Genomic DNA, 13,436 nt, shown 5'->3' with positions numbered 1-13,436 from the left:
CTATCTCAAAAGGTTCCTTGCCAGTTGATGAATGCACTGTATTATTGTATGCATACTCCACCAATGGCAAATATTGCTCCCACTTTCCTTTATGCTATGACACATAGCACTTAAGCAGATCTAGGACAGTAGAATTTTCCTCTTCTGACTGCCCATCTGTTTGAGGATGAAATGACGAAGAGAATTTGAGCGTTGTGCCCATATTCTCAAACAAGCCTCTCCAGAACAAACTTGTCATGCGTGGATCACGATCGCTAACAATCGACTGTGGCATGCCATGATACTTGAAAATATTGCTCATAAACAAGCGTGCCATCTGATCTGGCTTTATCTTCTTCCTGACAGGAATAAAATGAGCCTGCTTGCTGAATCTGCAAATAATGGTCCAAATACCATCGTTTCCTGTCTGCGTTCTCGGAAGATCAAAGATAAAATCCATAGCAATACTTTCCCATGGTTTGTCTGGAATAGGTAGTGGTTGCAATAATCCTGGTGCCTTTTGCCTGTCAAACTTGACCTTCTGGCAAATTAGGCATTCTCGCACAAAGGCATCCACATCTCTTCTCAATGTAGGCCAATAGAAGAATGTCTCGATCGCTTTAACTGTAGCATCGATGCCACGATGCCCTGCATAGGGTGGGACATGACTCTCTTCTATAACTTTGCGTCGCAATGGCTTTGTGACACACAATCTGCCATGCATCATCATGAACCCGTCTTTAAGAAGATAGTGTTCATGACGTTGTCCATCCATTAGCTGCTCGAAGACCCTTGCAAAATCTTCATCATTTGCATACTGTTCTCTCATATCATCAAGTTCATGATGATAAGGAATTGACACAGCTGAAATTTGTGGCTTCCTTGACAAGGCATCAGCCACAACGTTCTTCTTGCCTTCCACATGCACAATCTGAAAGTGGAACATGGACAAGATATTTGCCCATCGCATATGCTTCGTAGATAACTTTGCATGTGTCAAGAAGTATCGCAAGGTCTGATGGTCCGTTTGAACAACGAAATCTGCACCTAGCAGGTAGTGTTTCCAACTTAAGAGCGCATGAATCACAACCAGTAACTCTTTCTCATAGACCTGCATGGTCATCTCTGGCCCTTGCAAAATTCTGCTCTCATAGGCTACTACCCTGCCATCTTGCATTAGCACTGCACCAATGCTACTACCACAGGTGTCACACTGGACGACAAATGACTTCCTAAGATCTGGCAACACAATGACTGGATCTGAAGTCATCTTTTCCTTTAAGAGATTAAAAGCTGAAATCTCTTTCTGTGTCCATCTAAAGGTGATTGCCTTCTTTTGAAGAGCATGTAAAGGTGAAGCAATCTCAACGAAATTTCGGATAAACCTTCTGTAATAGGAGCATAGTCCCAAGAAACTTCAGACATCGTGCACCGTCTTCGAATCTGGCCATGACTTGATCGCTCAACTTTTGCAGGATCCATTCTGACACCATCCTTTGAGACAATGTGTCCCAGAAAGTGGATCTCTTCCAGAAAAAATTCTCTTTTCTTTGCATTGATGAGCAACCTATGATTGCGTAGCTCTTTGAACACAATGGCCAAGTGATGCCTATGCTCCTCTTCATTCTTTGAGTAGACTATCATGTCATCAAAGAATGTACCAACAAATTGCTGGTGTGGACGAAAAATTCTGTCCATCATGCTATTGAACGTAGCAGGAGCATTTGTGAGACCAAAGGGCATGACTAAAAATTCGTAAAGGCCAAACGTTGTTCTAAAAGCAGTCTTGTGCACATCCTCTGATCTAATGCGGATCTGATGGTACCCACTCTTTAGATCTATCCTGCTAAACATAGCTGCTCCTTCTAATTTGTCCAGAATATCATCAATTCTAGGTATAGGGAACCTATTCTTGATGGTATTCTTGTTCAGTGCACGGTAGTCGATGCACATACGCCATGAGCCATCCTTTTTCTGCACCAACAACACTGGAGAACAGAATGGGGATGAACTGGGCTGAATCAGCTCCTCTCTAACAGCTCCTGTACTTGGCCCATTATCTCTTTCTGTTGAGCCGCACTAACCCTGTACGGAGGCTTATTTGGTGGGCTACTACCTGGCACCAAATCTATCGCATGATCCTCGGGTCTCTCTGGCGGTAATTGAGACGGTAATGAATCGGAAAAACAGTCACTATACTGTTGTAAAAACATTGACCTTTCTTTATCTAGCATAGATAAATTTGATTCATCACAATCTGACACTTCACGTGCAAAAACCAAGTACGCAGAAAGATGATTTTTCATTACAGAAGTAATAGCAGAAGCTGATACAGTGGGAATAGACTCCCCTTTAAGCTTTACATCCAGAATGTGAGTCTTTCCCCTGCTCTGTACAGTGATCTTTTTGTTGTAGGCATCCATGATTCCCTGTACACGAAATAACCAAGGAATACCTAACAACACATCACATCCGTCCAATGGCATGATGTAAAATTCTTCAGCATCTACATAGGACTGGATATGTAGGCGCAACTTTCCAATGATGGGTGTCACAGCCTCTGTATGGCCAGGACATGCCAAACCTGCCTCTGTTGTATACCCCATCTCTTCAGGTATGATTCCCAACTTTGAAGCCAATTCTGGGGAAATGAAGTTGGCTTTGGCACCTGGATCAAAGAAAATAAGCACTGTTTGATCCCTGACCTTCCCCATGCTCTGCAAAGCTCACTTGCATCTGAATTTGGCTTGTCGCCCACCATATCTGGCACTAGACCAGCCATGGGCTTCTTTCCATTCCTGTCCTCCTTGTCTTCAGAATCAGCTGGCCTTTTCTTTGTAGGACAATTGTAAGCAATGTGGCCAGGCTGCTCACAGATGAAGCATTTGTTCTCTGAACTCAGGACCTTCTTTTGCTCTTCCGACTTGCGAGGAAAACGTCTTTTCCATTTCTTTACTGGTCCTTTTTCTGATTCAGCCGAAGCTTTGCCTTTCCCTGCGTTGGCTGGCTCCTGAGTCCCTTTTGGAGCCTCATTGGGAACGTGCTTCTTCGCTGAATTTTTCTTGGCTGATCCTTCTTTGACGCCAGTATTGAATTCACAATCTTCTCCCTTGAGCAAACCATTGCCAGTGTTTGCTGCCTCGATGAGCTGCGTCAAAGTAGTGACTTTAGTCTTCGTACAGTACTTTCTCAATCCTTTGGGTAGGCCACAACAGTATTTTTCAATCTGTTCTGTCAATGGCACAAACCTATAGGAAGTTACTAGAAGTAGAGCTTTCCAAAACTTCCGATTGTAGTCATCCAGATTCTTGCAAGTGGCAGCATTAAGCTGGTGCCATTCTATCATGACATCTGCTTCAAAGTCATCAGAAATTAGGGTTAGGGTTTCTGCTCTCGGGCAACCACGTCATCACTTTGTGACACTTCTTCTGTTACTTGTTCTTCTTAGGGTTTAGGCCCCTCGGCCGGTAGCTCCGTTCTTCAGTAGGTCGACACGTCAGCAGTTTGTTACACCCCCCGCCACCTCTCTCACGCGTCCGCACGTGCACTCACATGGTATAAAGCAGCTTTAGGCTCTCCATGGTCCGAGCGCTTCTTCCACATTAGGTTCTCCTCCCAAGAAGATCAAATCAGCCAGCTTTTTCTGCAGATCTGCCAGCGTTTTGCAAAAGCCAGGCTTATGAAGGAATCTGGTGTTTTTCTGTCGCGGAGACCCACTTCCACCAGTGTTTTTTGCTCCACACCTGGCTATCAATTTCTGGCTGCTAGCGCTACCCTTATGGGTACTTTACGTCACCAGAAAACTATGTGCTTCACCTGCGTTTTTGGGTAGATCTGCGTTTTTGGACAGCATGGCAGCGTTTACAGCAGAGGGGGGCAGCGTCAGCCTTGGCCCACTGGATCTTGCCTCCTACATGGCTCGGCATCCTGTGCCTTGCCAGTGAGATTCCTTTGATTCTACTACAGTTTTCAGCCATTCCCCACTGCTGTTTTTTCTCTGTTTTCAGTCCTTTGACGGCTGTGCACTCGGAGATAAACCCTCCCTACACCCTTTGTACCGCTCCGGACCATGCTGGGAACGTATGAGCATGCTGAAATTCGCTGGACAGCAGCGTTTTCATCACCTCGCAGTTGCGATTTTGGGTGGACAGCAGCCACATGGTTTCTGTTTTTCACAGAGGATGAAGTTACCTCCTGTCAGCATCCGCTGGTGGTCCATGCGGTCTCTCAGTGACTATTGCAGTACACGGTATGTTTGACATCGGCTTGATTATGTACGGGCGTACGATTCTTGGGAGATCCATTCATTCCAGCCATCATTCTTCGGTTGCGCACTCCAGAGGGGGTGGTGACGTGGTTTGCTATGGACACACCTAAGCACTCATTAGAGGAGTTTACACGAGATATGGCCATGCTCATTGCATATGGGATTCTACCATTCTCAGAGAAGACGCCACCATCTTGGGTGGACAGGCACTTACCACTTGACCTCGACACGTCAGATCACTTGCTTACATAGGAGCATCGACATGGACTTAGGGAGATGATGTTGGATCTCTTCTTGGACAGGTTCATTGCTTGGATCTGTAGACTGGAGTGGGACTTCAGTGCTTTGGACTCTCTTGGAGAGTTTACCCGCGAGATGCGAGAGGTCAGGCATCATTATGCGACTACATCTAGAGTCACCCGGAGCTCGGCTTGGATGGTAGTGCAATTGCTCTTCTACACTCCTGATTATTGGATTGCTACCTTCAGAGTTGCTTACACTCACCCTCGGTAATCTTACAACAGACTTATCCCCCGACTTGGGTAGTAGGCCACTCCTAGCTCATTTACATTGAGAGCCACACCGAGATGCGGTTTGGTGGCGTTGTTTACGACAAGGAGTTGTTTTCACACTCAATTCGGGACCTTCACGCAAAGAAATACCGAGAAGGGACGCCAATCTCTCTAGGCGTGGAACCTCGTCGTGCCGGGTCGTCTCTCTCTTAGTTTTGTTTAGTTCTTCTAGTTTTCTTGCTTGTGTTGCACTGGATCTTCGGCTTGGAGTGTCCAAGTCTATTGCGGGTTGGGCCATCAGGTTTGACACGTTTTCAAGCTACCAGAACGCCTATGGAGTCCTTGAGTTTATACAACAGTTTGACGTCGCCTTCTCAGGAGGTTGGTTCTCGGAACGCTCCAAAGTGCGAAGTGTGGCATCTTAGTTGAAAGGAAATGCACAAACATGGTGATCTACTTTGTTGTTATGCAGGGAAGCACCTAAATGTGGGTAAAATTCAAGAAATTTTTCACATCAACCTGGATATCAGAAGAATATGAAGAAGATGTCATCACTGCTTGGCATCTTCAGAGAATGACTAAGAAAGATACATTGGATGACTACTGCCCGAGGTTTTGGGATACTCATTTGCGAGTGTCCTGGTCTAGAAGGATCACTTTGAGGGACCAGATTGAGCGGTTTTGTCACGTGCGCTTTGCAGTTGCGCCACGTGGACATGCTTGTGCTACAATCTAGCATCAATCGTAGTCTAGCGTAGGACCTAGCCTGGTACTTTGTGAGCCTCTAGCAGGACGTGCATACCCTCTCTTGCACAATACAACATTTCAGCATATAGGCATATGAACGGTCACTTAAGTCATTTATTAATAAGTGACTTTGACATGACATTTATTAAAAGTAGGTAGGGCAAATGGCTAAAAGACCTATAAAAGAAGCCCTTTGGGCGCTAGAGAAGGCAGCAGAAGAAGTACCTGCAACATCAATACTCGTAGTGTCAGCACCCCAGCGTTTTCTCGCCAGTGTTTTCAGCCTATTCTCAGTTCAGCATTCAGCCCTGGGCGTTTCTGATTTCAGCCCATAACCTCAGCCTCGTTGTAGATTTCAGCCTTCAGGCCATAGTATCACCAGCGTTTTCAGTTTTCAGCCATCGCCGTCCCTGGCTATAGCAGATCAGCCCACAGCCTCGCCGTCGTCGTCGTCGTCGTCGTCGTCGCCGTAGTACCAAGTATCTCCAACAATACCCATTAGCACCTCAACAGCACCGCAACACAAGTACCTCTCATCGTCGTCATCGTCATTGTCATTGTCGCCGTCATCAAGCATCGCCAAGCATCTTAGCATCTAGAACCAAGTACCCGCTGTACCAAGCACCAAGTATCCACAGTACCAAGTACTAGCAATACCCATCAGTATCTTAGTAATACCCATCATCACTAGCATCAAGTACCCATTAGCATCCCAACATCTCAGCATTTAGCATCATTGTATCATCATTTGTGCAAGAAATAAAGCAAGTACTTGCTCTGGCAACAAAGCAAGGGGGCCTTTGAGGGTGGTTGGGACCCGACATGCGGTGTCGTCTCTCTTTTCTCTCTCTCTCTCTTTCATTTAGTTTAGTTTAGTTCAGTTCTTTCAAGTGAAGTAAAGTAACCTTTTGTTTGTGCTAAGTACTAGATCCGAGCTAAATCCTCAAATACTTCCGTAGCACCTGAAAGGTTTTGTTGTGGTTTGCCAAAAAAGATTTGATAGTATTGTCTCCAATAGAAGTCTGACTCTTTTCAAAGACTTATGGGACAATCTAAGCAAGGTTTTGAAATGTATGCCGGCTCATCGACTTATCCTACGGATAGGCTAGTGTCCATCTCAACAGGGCAAGAGTCTTCTAGTGAAGAGAATGAACCAAGGGAACCAATTGCAAGCTCATCGGAGGATTCCGGAGAAGAAAGGGAATCGGATGATAGTGCATTTGAGGGTCTCGACGAAGCAGGGGAATCAACTGATGTTTCCTCAGACTATTCAGACGGTTGAGATTGAAGTGCTGTTAGACTTACACCACTCTGCTGCTTCACAGGTCTAGGGCATACATGTACGGCTAGTGTGCCTCCGGGCTGGCCACCCTTTGCATATGCATATAGGCTCCATTGTTCGGCCGCCCACTTCTGGGCCGACCACCCACTTTGTTCGGGCGTCCTCATATTTACTTTATTTCTTGTTGGGTCGTGGGGGAATTTTCTAGGCATTGCCCTACCTCCCCTTGGGCACCTATTTATGGGGCCAGGGGGTACCCACTTCCATCATCTGGTCATTGTGTATTGGGTCTTCTGCTCATGGTAGTCAGGGGGGGCTGATCGCCCCCTCTTCACCATATCTTGCGTTTGTGGTCTCTCTCTCTCTCTCTCCCTCTCTCTCTCTCTCTCTCTCTCTCTCTCACTCACACACACACACACACACACACACACACACACACACACACACACACACACACACACACACACACACACGCGTGCACCCATTCACATGGTATCAGAGCTCAGGCATCACAAGGTATCAGCAGCTTGAGCTTTCCATGGTCTTGGGACCAGACGCTTCATCCGCATGAGGTTTTCCTCCCAAGAAGCAAAAGTAGCCAACGTTTTACACCAAGAGGGGGGGCGCCATCAGTTGGAGGACATCCCTCGGGAAGACCTCAACCCTCCCCTTGCATTTTTGTTGGAGAACTGCAGATCTGCAAAAGGAACACAAATCTGCCAGTGTTTTGCAAAAATCCAGGCACACAATGAAATCTGGAGTATTTTCATCGCGGAGGACCCCTCTCCACCTGCGTTTTTTGCTTCTTCCAGTGATGATCACTTCCTGGCTGCCAGCGCTACACTGCTCGGACATTTCTGTCACCAGAAAACCCCTTCCTCCATCAACGTTTTCTACTGCCCTAGCGGTTTTGTTGGGGAACAACTGCCTTTTCGAGATCTATTGCGTTTTCAGCATCGGAGGGACAGCGTTGGAAAACCCCTTCCTCCATCAACGTTTTCTGCTGCCCTAGCGTTTTTGTTGGGGAACAGCTGCAATTTCGAGATCTGCTGCGTTTTTAGCATGGAGGGACAGCGCTCAGCTTCCCAACCCTAGATCTTGCCGGATCTTACCCTATCTACCCGGTTAGGCATCCGGTGCCTGGACCGGCTCAGATTCCTCTACATCTACTTCAGATTTCAGCCATATACCACTGCTGTTTTTCTCTGTTTGCAGCCCACCTCGGGTTGTGACAATGATTCCCTGCCCTTCCTACACCCTCTGCAGCGCTCGAGACTATGCCGGGAGTGTACGAGTACGTTGAGATTCGCTGGGCAGAAGAGTTTTCATCACCTCACAATTGCGTTTTTGGGTGGACATCAGCCACATGGCTTGTGTTTTTCACAGAGGATGACGTTACCTCCTACCAAGACACCATCCGGTGGTGGTCCATGCGGTCTCTCAGTGATTGCTATAGTACACGGTATCTTCGACATCGGCTTGATCATCTACGGGCGTATGATCCTTGGGAGATCCATTCATTCCAGCCATCATTCGATGGTTGCACACTCCACAGGGGGTGGTGACTTGTGGTTTGCTATGGACACACCTATGCACTTATCAGAGGAGTTCACACGAGACATGGCCATGCTCATGGCATATGGGATTCCGACATTTCCAGAGAAGACACCACCATCTTGGGTGAACAGACACTTACCACTTGACCTCGATACGTCAGATCACTTGCTTACACAAGGGCATCTATGTGGACTTAGGGAGAGGATCTTGGATCTCTCTTGGACAGGTTCATTGCTTGGATCCACATATTGGAGTGGGACTTCAGTGCTTTGGACTCTCTTAGAGAGTTTACCCGCGAGATGCGGGAGATCAGGCATCATTAGGCGACTATATCCGGAGTCATTCGGAGCTTGGCTTGGATGGTAGTGTAGTTGCTCTTCTACACTCCTGATCATTTGGATTGCTACCTTAAGAGTTGCTTACACTCACCCTCTGTAACCTTACATCAGACTTATCCCCCGACTTGGGCAGTAGGCCACTCTCAGCTCATTTACATTGAGAGCCACACAGAGATGCGGTTTGGTGGCGTTGGCGCGGATTTTGTTTTGGTTGACACCGGAGGATTGGAGGAGGCAGGAGCTACAATGATTGGAAGCAATAGAAAGAAATACTGAAAGGTGCGCCATGGTTTGGGGCTAGTGCTCTCTTGGGGTGAAACTCTGCCACTGTGCGTCTCGTGTGTCGTACAAAGTGATGATGTAGCATGTCCAACTCAAAGAGAAATGGCCGAGTGGACAAGAGAGACTGAACCGACCAATTGAAAGAACTTATGAGCACGGGCCGTGGGACCCAAAACCTTAATAGACAGAAGCTTGAACTCTCAAAGAGATTTTCGTAAATCGCGTTGACATGCTGACGTGGCAAGCTGTATGGTTTTCCGCAAATCACGTTGGTTGCTTTTGGACTCTTCAACGCTAGCTTTTCAAAGTAGATGCTTTTGGGTTAGAGTGCTTTTAGAACTAAAGCTTTTCAAGGCTTTGCTTTTAGGCATCCCATGTAAGTTTATTAGAGCCCTTGGGCCTCTCACTCTGCAAAGTATATGGACACAGAGTCTGAGAGTAGAAGACCCTCAAGAGTTGTACTTTGATGTGAGCAATAATAAAGAAATACTGAAAGGGGCGCCGATCTTTGGGGCTAGTGCTTCTGGGTGCGAACTCAATCGTGCCGTGCCGAGACTTTGTGTGTGTGTGTGATGAGACCGGCACCACGTGCCAACGGAAAAGAACAGACTGAACTGAGAGAGAGAGAGAGAGAGAGAGAGAGAGAGAGAGAGAGAGAGAGAGAGAGAGAGAGAGAGAGAGAGAGAGAGAGAGAGAGAGAGAGCACGACACACGAGACGGGGAGGGGTGGAGTTCCACCCCGAGAGAGCACTAGCCCCAAACCTTGGCGCCCCTTTCGGTATTTTTTTATATTGCTTGAACTCAGTACAATGTCGATACTCGTGCTCTGCACCTTCACTTGGAAGAATGCCAGAGACTGAGCCCTCTGCACATATTTAAAGGCCCTTGTCCTATGAAAAGCAGTTACATGAAAATCATCAAACTCGCAAGCATGTGGTCTTCAAAAGCTCTAGCACCAAAAAGCTGCCAGTGCGAAATAGGGAGTTCCGCACAATTGCCACGTCAGCTGTCCAGCGTAAAACGCGGAAGTGCGTACAACTTGCCACGTCATTAGCGTAAATTGCGGGTGTTTGTACAGCTGCCACGTCATCACCTTTTTCGCAAGAGATTAAGTGTGTGTGTGGTCGGACTTTATTTTAAGGGCTTTAGGGGTCCCATGAGTTGGTCGGAACTCTTCTTTAAAAATAGGCCACTCGGCAAGACTCTGTAAGTTGGTAAAACTTCTTCTGCTGCTTCTGCTTCTTCACTTAGGGTTTAGGCTCCTCGGCCAAGATCTGTAGGTTGGCTCCGTTCTTCAGTGGCTTGACACGTCAATAGTTTTTGTCAAGCCACGTCAATAGTTTGTGACACTCTCTCTAGTAAAGTTTGATTTTGAAGTTTCTGTTCGTGTGTTGCTTGATTTCTTGCTTGGAGTGTCCAAGCCTGTAACAAGTTTAATGTTATTTGAAGTGCTTTAAGTTTGTTCGGTCTGTTCTTTTCTGTTGGCACGTGGTGCCTTCCTGTTACAACTACCTCATAACTGTACATGATGTGAGTAGTTTCCTAGGTATGTGTTTATATTATAGACACATCATCTGGCTTTTTGCAGAGGTTGCAGCTACTTAAGTCTTACATGATCTGACCAAGAAAGGTGTTCCTTTTTGTTGGAATAAAAAGGAGATTGCTTGGTTTAAAAGGTTGAAAGAGAAGCTCACTATAGGATCGGTTTGTTTGTTGCCAGATTTACAGAAGCCCAATGAAGTTCACTGTGATGCATGTGGAAGTAGCACTGGGGCTGTTTTATAGCAGGAGGGTCATATGGTAGTGAAACCGGCCCGCAGGCTTTGGCTTTCACTCGAAATTCTTTACCTTAGACACACACAGAGAGAACGTGCAAAGGAAGCCTACGGCGAGAATTAACACTTGGGCATACACACGGCTCGGAAGCTAGAATGCTTCGAGCAGACGTCGACAACTTGTAGGTTCCAAAATTGGCGCCCTTTCGGTATTTCCTTATACTTTGAGAGGGTAAATTACAAAGTAGAGTCCTGGGGATCCTTTACCTGTATCCAGCTAGATACGACTTGTTTTGGCCAAATTTCGGGAGCATAACAGCCCCAAAACTTGCGTGAAACCAATTCCCCTGTTGGAACTCACTTCCACTGGCATAAACCTAGCACACTGTAAAGCACGCTGTATCTACTCGTTTTTGCTCTGTTTTCAGCCTTAAACAGTCCCCGAACTGTCCTCTACCAATGGGGCAATGTTCCCAATGGTTCTGGCGTCCGTATGGCTGAAAACAGTCAAATTACAGCGCATGGACAGCACTGAAAACGCACCTGTACGGTGAGGTTATGACCCTCACCGGTGCCTGCTTTGAAGTAGCAGTTAGCTACCCCTGTTCGTGCTCAAGGAGGCTCTTGCCTCAGCACAAAAACATGAAACCACACAGCTGTACATCAGTCAAATGAAGAGCCCTCTTGTGGGGTATCACATAATTGCACGTAGGGGAGAGAGCGAGCGGTGTGTAGTGTGCAGGGCATCACTTCTAGCACCACACTGTACATAGAGTGGAAAGGAAGCACTCCATAGCTCTTAACGTGTGACAGGAAGTTGCAAATGAGCCTTCTCTCTCTAAATTCAGCACCACTTCTTCATGCACGAGGAAAGTGCACAGAAATGTGCCACTTGGCGCGTTTACAGATATTTTCCCGTTTCGGGGTTGCCGCCTAAAAATCTCCCGACTGGTTACCCAGTTGACTTCGCGGCAGAGTTGTAAAATGTTCCCCTTGTCATTCCGAAGGTAATGACACGAACACATTTCACGGCCCAAAATAGCAGTTCCCTAATTTTTAGAGATGCTTCCGTTGGGCTCCCACTGGTCATCTGACCATCTATCCTCATTGGGACCGCATCCAAAAGTGCAATGTGGCCCAACTGTCGGATACTTTCTGTTGGTGATCCCACCTTGACTTTATGCCTTTATTGAGTTCACTTCCTAGTATCCACCAACTTGCTAAGTGCGACGGGGGGACCTACATGATCTTGCACTGAGCCTAGACATCCTCTTACTATACGAATTCCAGTGCCGACCAACTTCCCGTCTGTAGGTGAAACTACCATTTACATTGGCCATACAATGTCCGACCATTTGCAACTTCAAAAAGAGGGTCTCAAAAATAAAACAAAAATCATTGGAAAGAAACCAACAACTAAGGTTAGTAGTTGCCACGTCCTCGTGACAGGTAGCGCCTATCAGAGTAGATTGTTCACTAAGGTGGAGCGAGTTCCAAGATTTTGAGAAAGGGATATTGGCAGTTAAGCTCTTGGAAGCATTACTTGTTGGGTGCAGATTTTATTGTGCATACAAATCATCAGAGGGTGAGATACTATTTTACTTAGGCTGAGTTTTCTGAGAAGTAGATGAGATAGGCAAATCTATTGTCTCAACTCCATTTCAAGATTGTGCATGTAGTTGGGAAAAAGAATGTGGTGGCAAATGCCCTTTCATGTAAACCACATGTGGCTGCTCACATTGAACATCAAATCAATTTTGTAAGTCATTTAGGTGTAGATGAATCATCTTGTTGACTTCTTGATGAGTTAGTTGCTCTTTACGAGTCCCTTGAAACACCTTTTTTTTCACACGAACATGCATACATATATCATATTCACAAAGTTTCTTCCATATTTGGTGGTATTTGAACAAATCTCTCATTATCTGAATCCCACTCAAAGTATGTTTTTGGGATATCTAACGTTCTAGTTAGATAAACAAATTATAGACATTTTGTGTTTATATAGTCCTTTGAAGATAAAAATTAAGTGTTGTTTGTGTGCTTACACATACTTTGAGATGATAGTAATGCCGCCAAAGAAAGTGTCATACTAACTTCAGTATTGATAAAAATTTATCAGTCATCCGCTTGAAGGTGGTTGGAGCATTAATCAAAAGACAAAAGGTTGACTATTTATATGTTTGAAGGTTAATTCTAAATATTATCTTGGAAATATCTTTGGATGCAATTTGTATTTGTTGATGACCCCCGCTTCCATCTCTCTTCGATTAAAAATTGAAGTGATCATCAATCTTTCGAGTATGTTGTCAATCTTTGGAATTGATTACCTATTTTTCAATCTACTTTTGTTTAGGATGGTGAAATCTGTACATACACACAAGGACCCTTCTTTTTTGTTGTATCAAAGTTTGATTGAATGGACCTCTCTTGAAGCAAGTCGATCTTGTGATCTTTTGGATGGAAATTCAGTGGAAGGGAATTTGTAAAGCGATCTCCAAATTGCTTCAAAAAGTTTATCCTACATTTGGTAAGTCGGTTAGTGTTCTTTCTTGCATTTGACATCATTATGCTTATTCTCAACTTCTTTTGCAAGGTCTAAATACTAGCAAGTAGATGTCTTTGCTTGGTCTCTTAACTTGTATGATACTTACAAGAGGAATTGAGTATGCATAAACTTCCACCTGTAGTGCAATA

General features: G+C 45.6%; 1 protein-coding gene across 3 annotated transcripts in view; it reads left to right on the top strand.

Moving 5' to 3' along the window:
* LOC147459849 (histone-lysine N-methyltransferase, H3 lysine-9 specific SUVH5-like) overlaps positions 1-13,436 on the top strand; it is a 50,319-nt gene that overhangs the window by 24,257 nt on the left and 12,626 nt on the right. For 2 of the 3 annotated variants that reach the window (XM_086511042.1, XM_086511044.1), the window contains one exon: positions 13,096-13,269. The exons of the other annotated variant lie outside the window; for it this stretch is intronic. The gene's annotated coding sequence lies outside the window, so the exon portion shown is untranslated. The remainder of the gene's footprint in view (positions 1-13,095; positions 13,270-13,436) is intronic. 3 annotated transcript variants of the gene reach the window in all.

Source organism: Adiantum capillus-veneris, chromosome 4 (genome assembly GCF_014529385.1).
Source record: "Adiantum capillus-veneris isolate H3 chromosome 4, ASM1452938v2, whole genome shotgun sequence".
NCBI classification, from domain to species: domain Eukaryota; kingdom Viridiplantae; phylum Streptophyta; class Polypodiopsida; order Polypodiales; family Pteridaceae; genus Adiantum; species Adiantum capillus-veneris.
The sequence above is the reverse complement of the archived record's forward strand: the minus strand, read 5'-3'. Positions and strand labels throughout refer to the sequence as shown.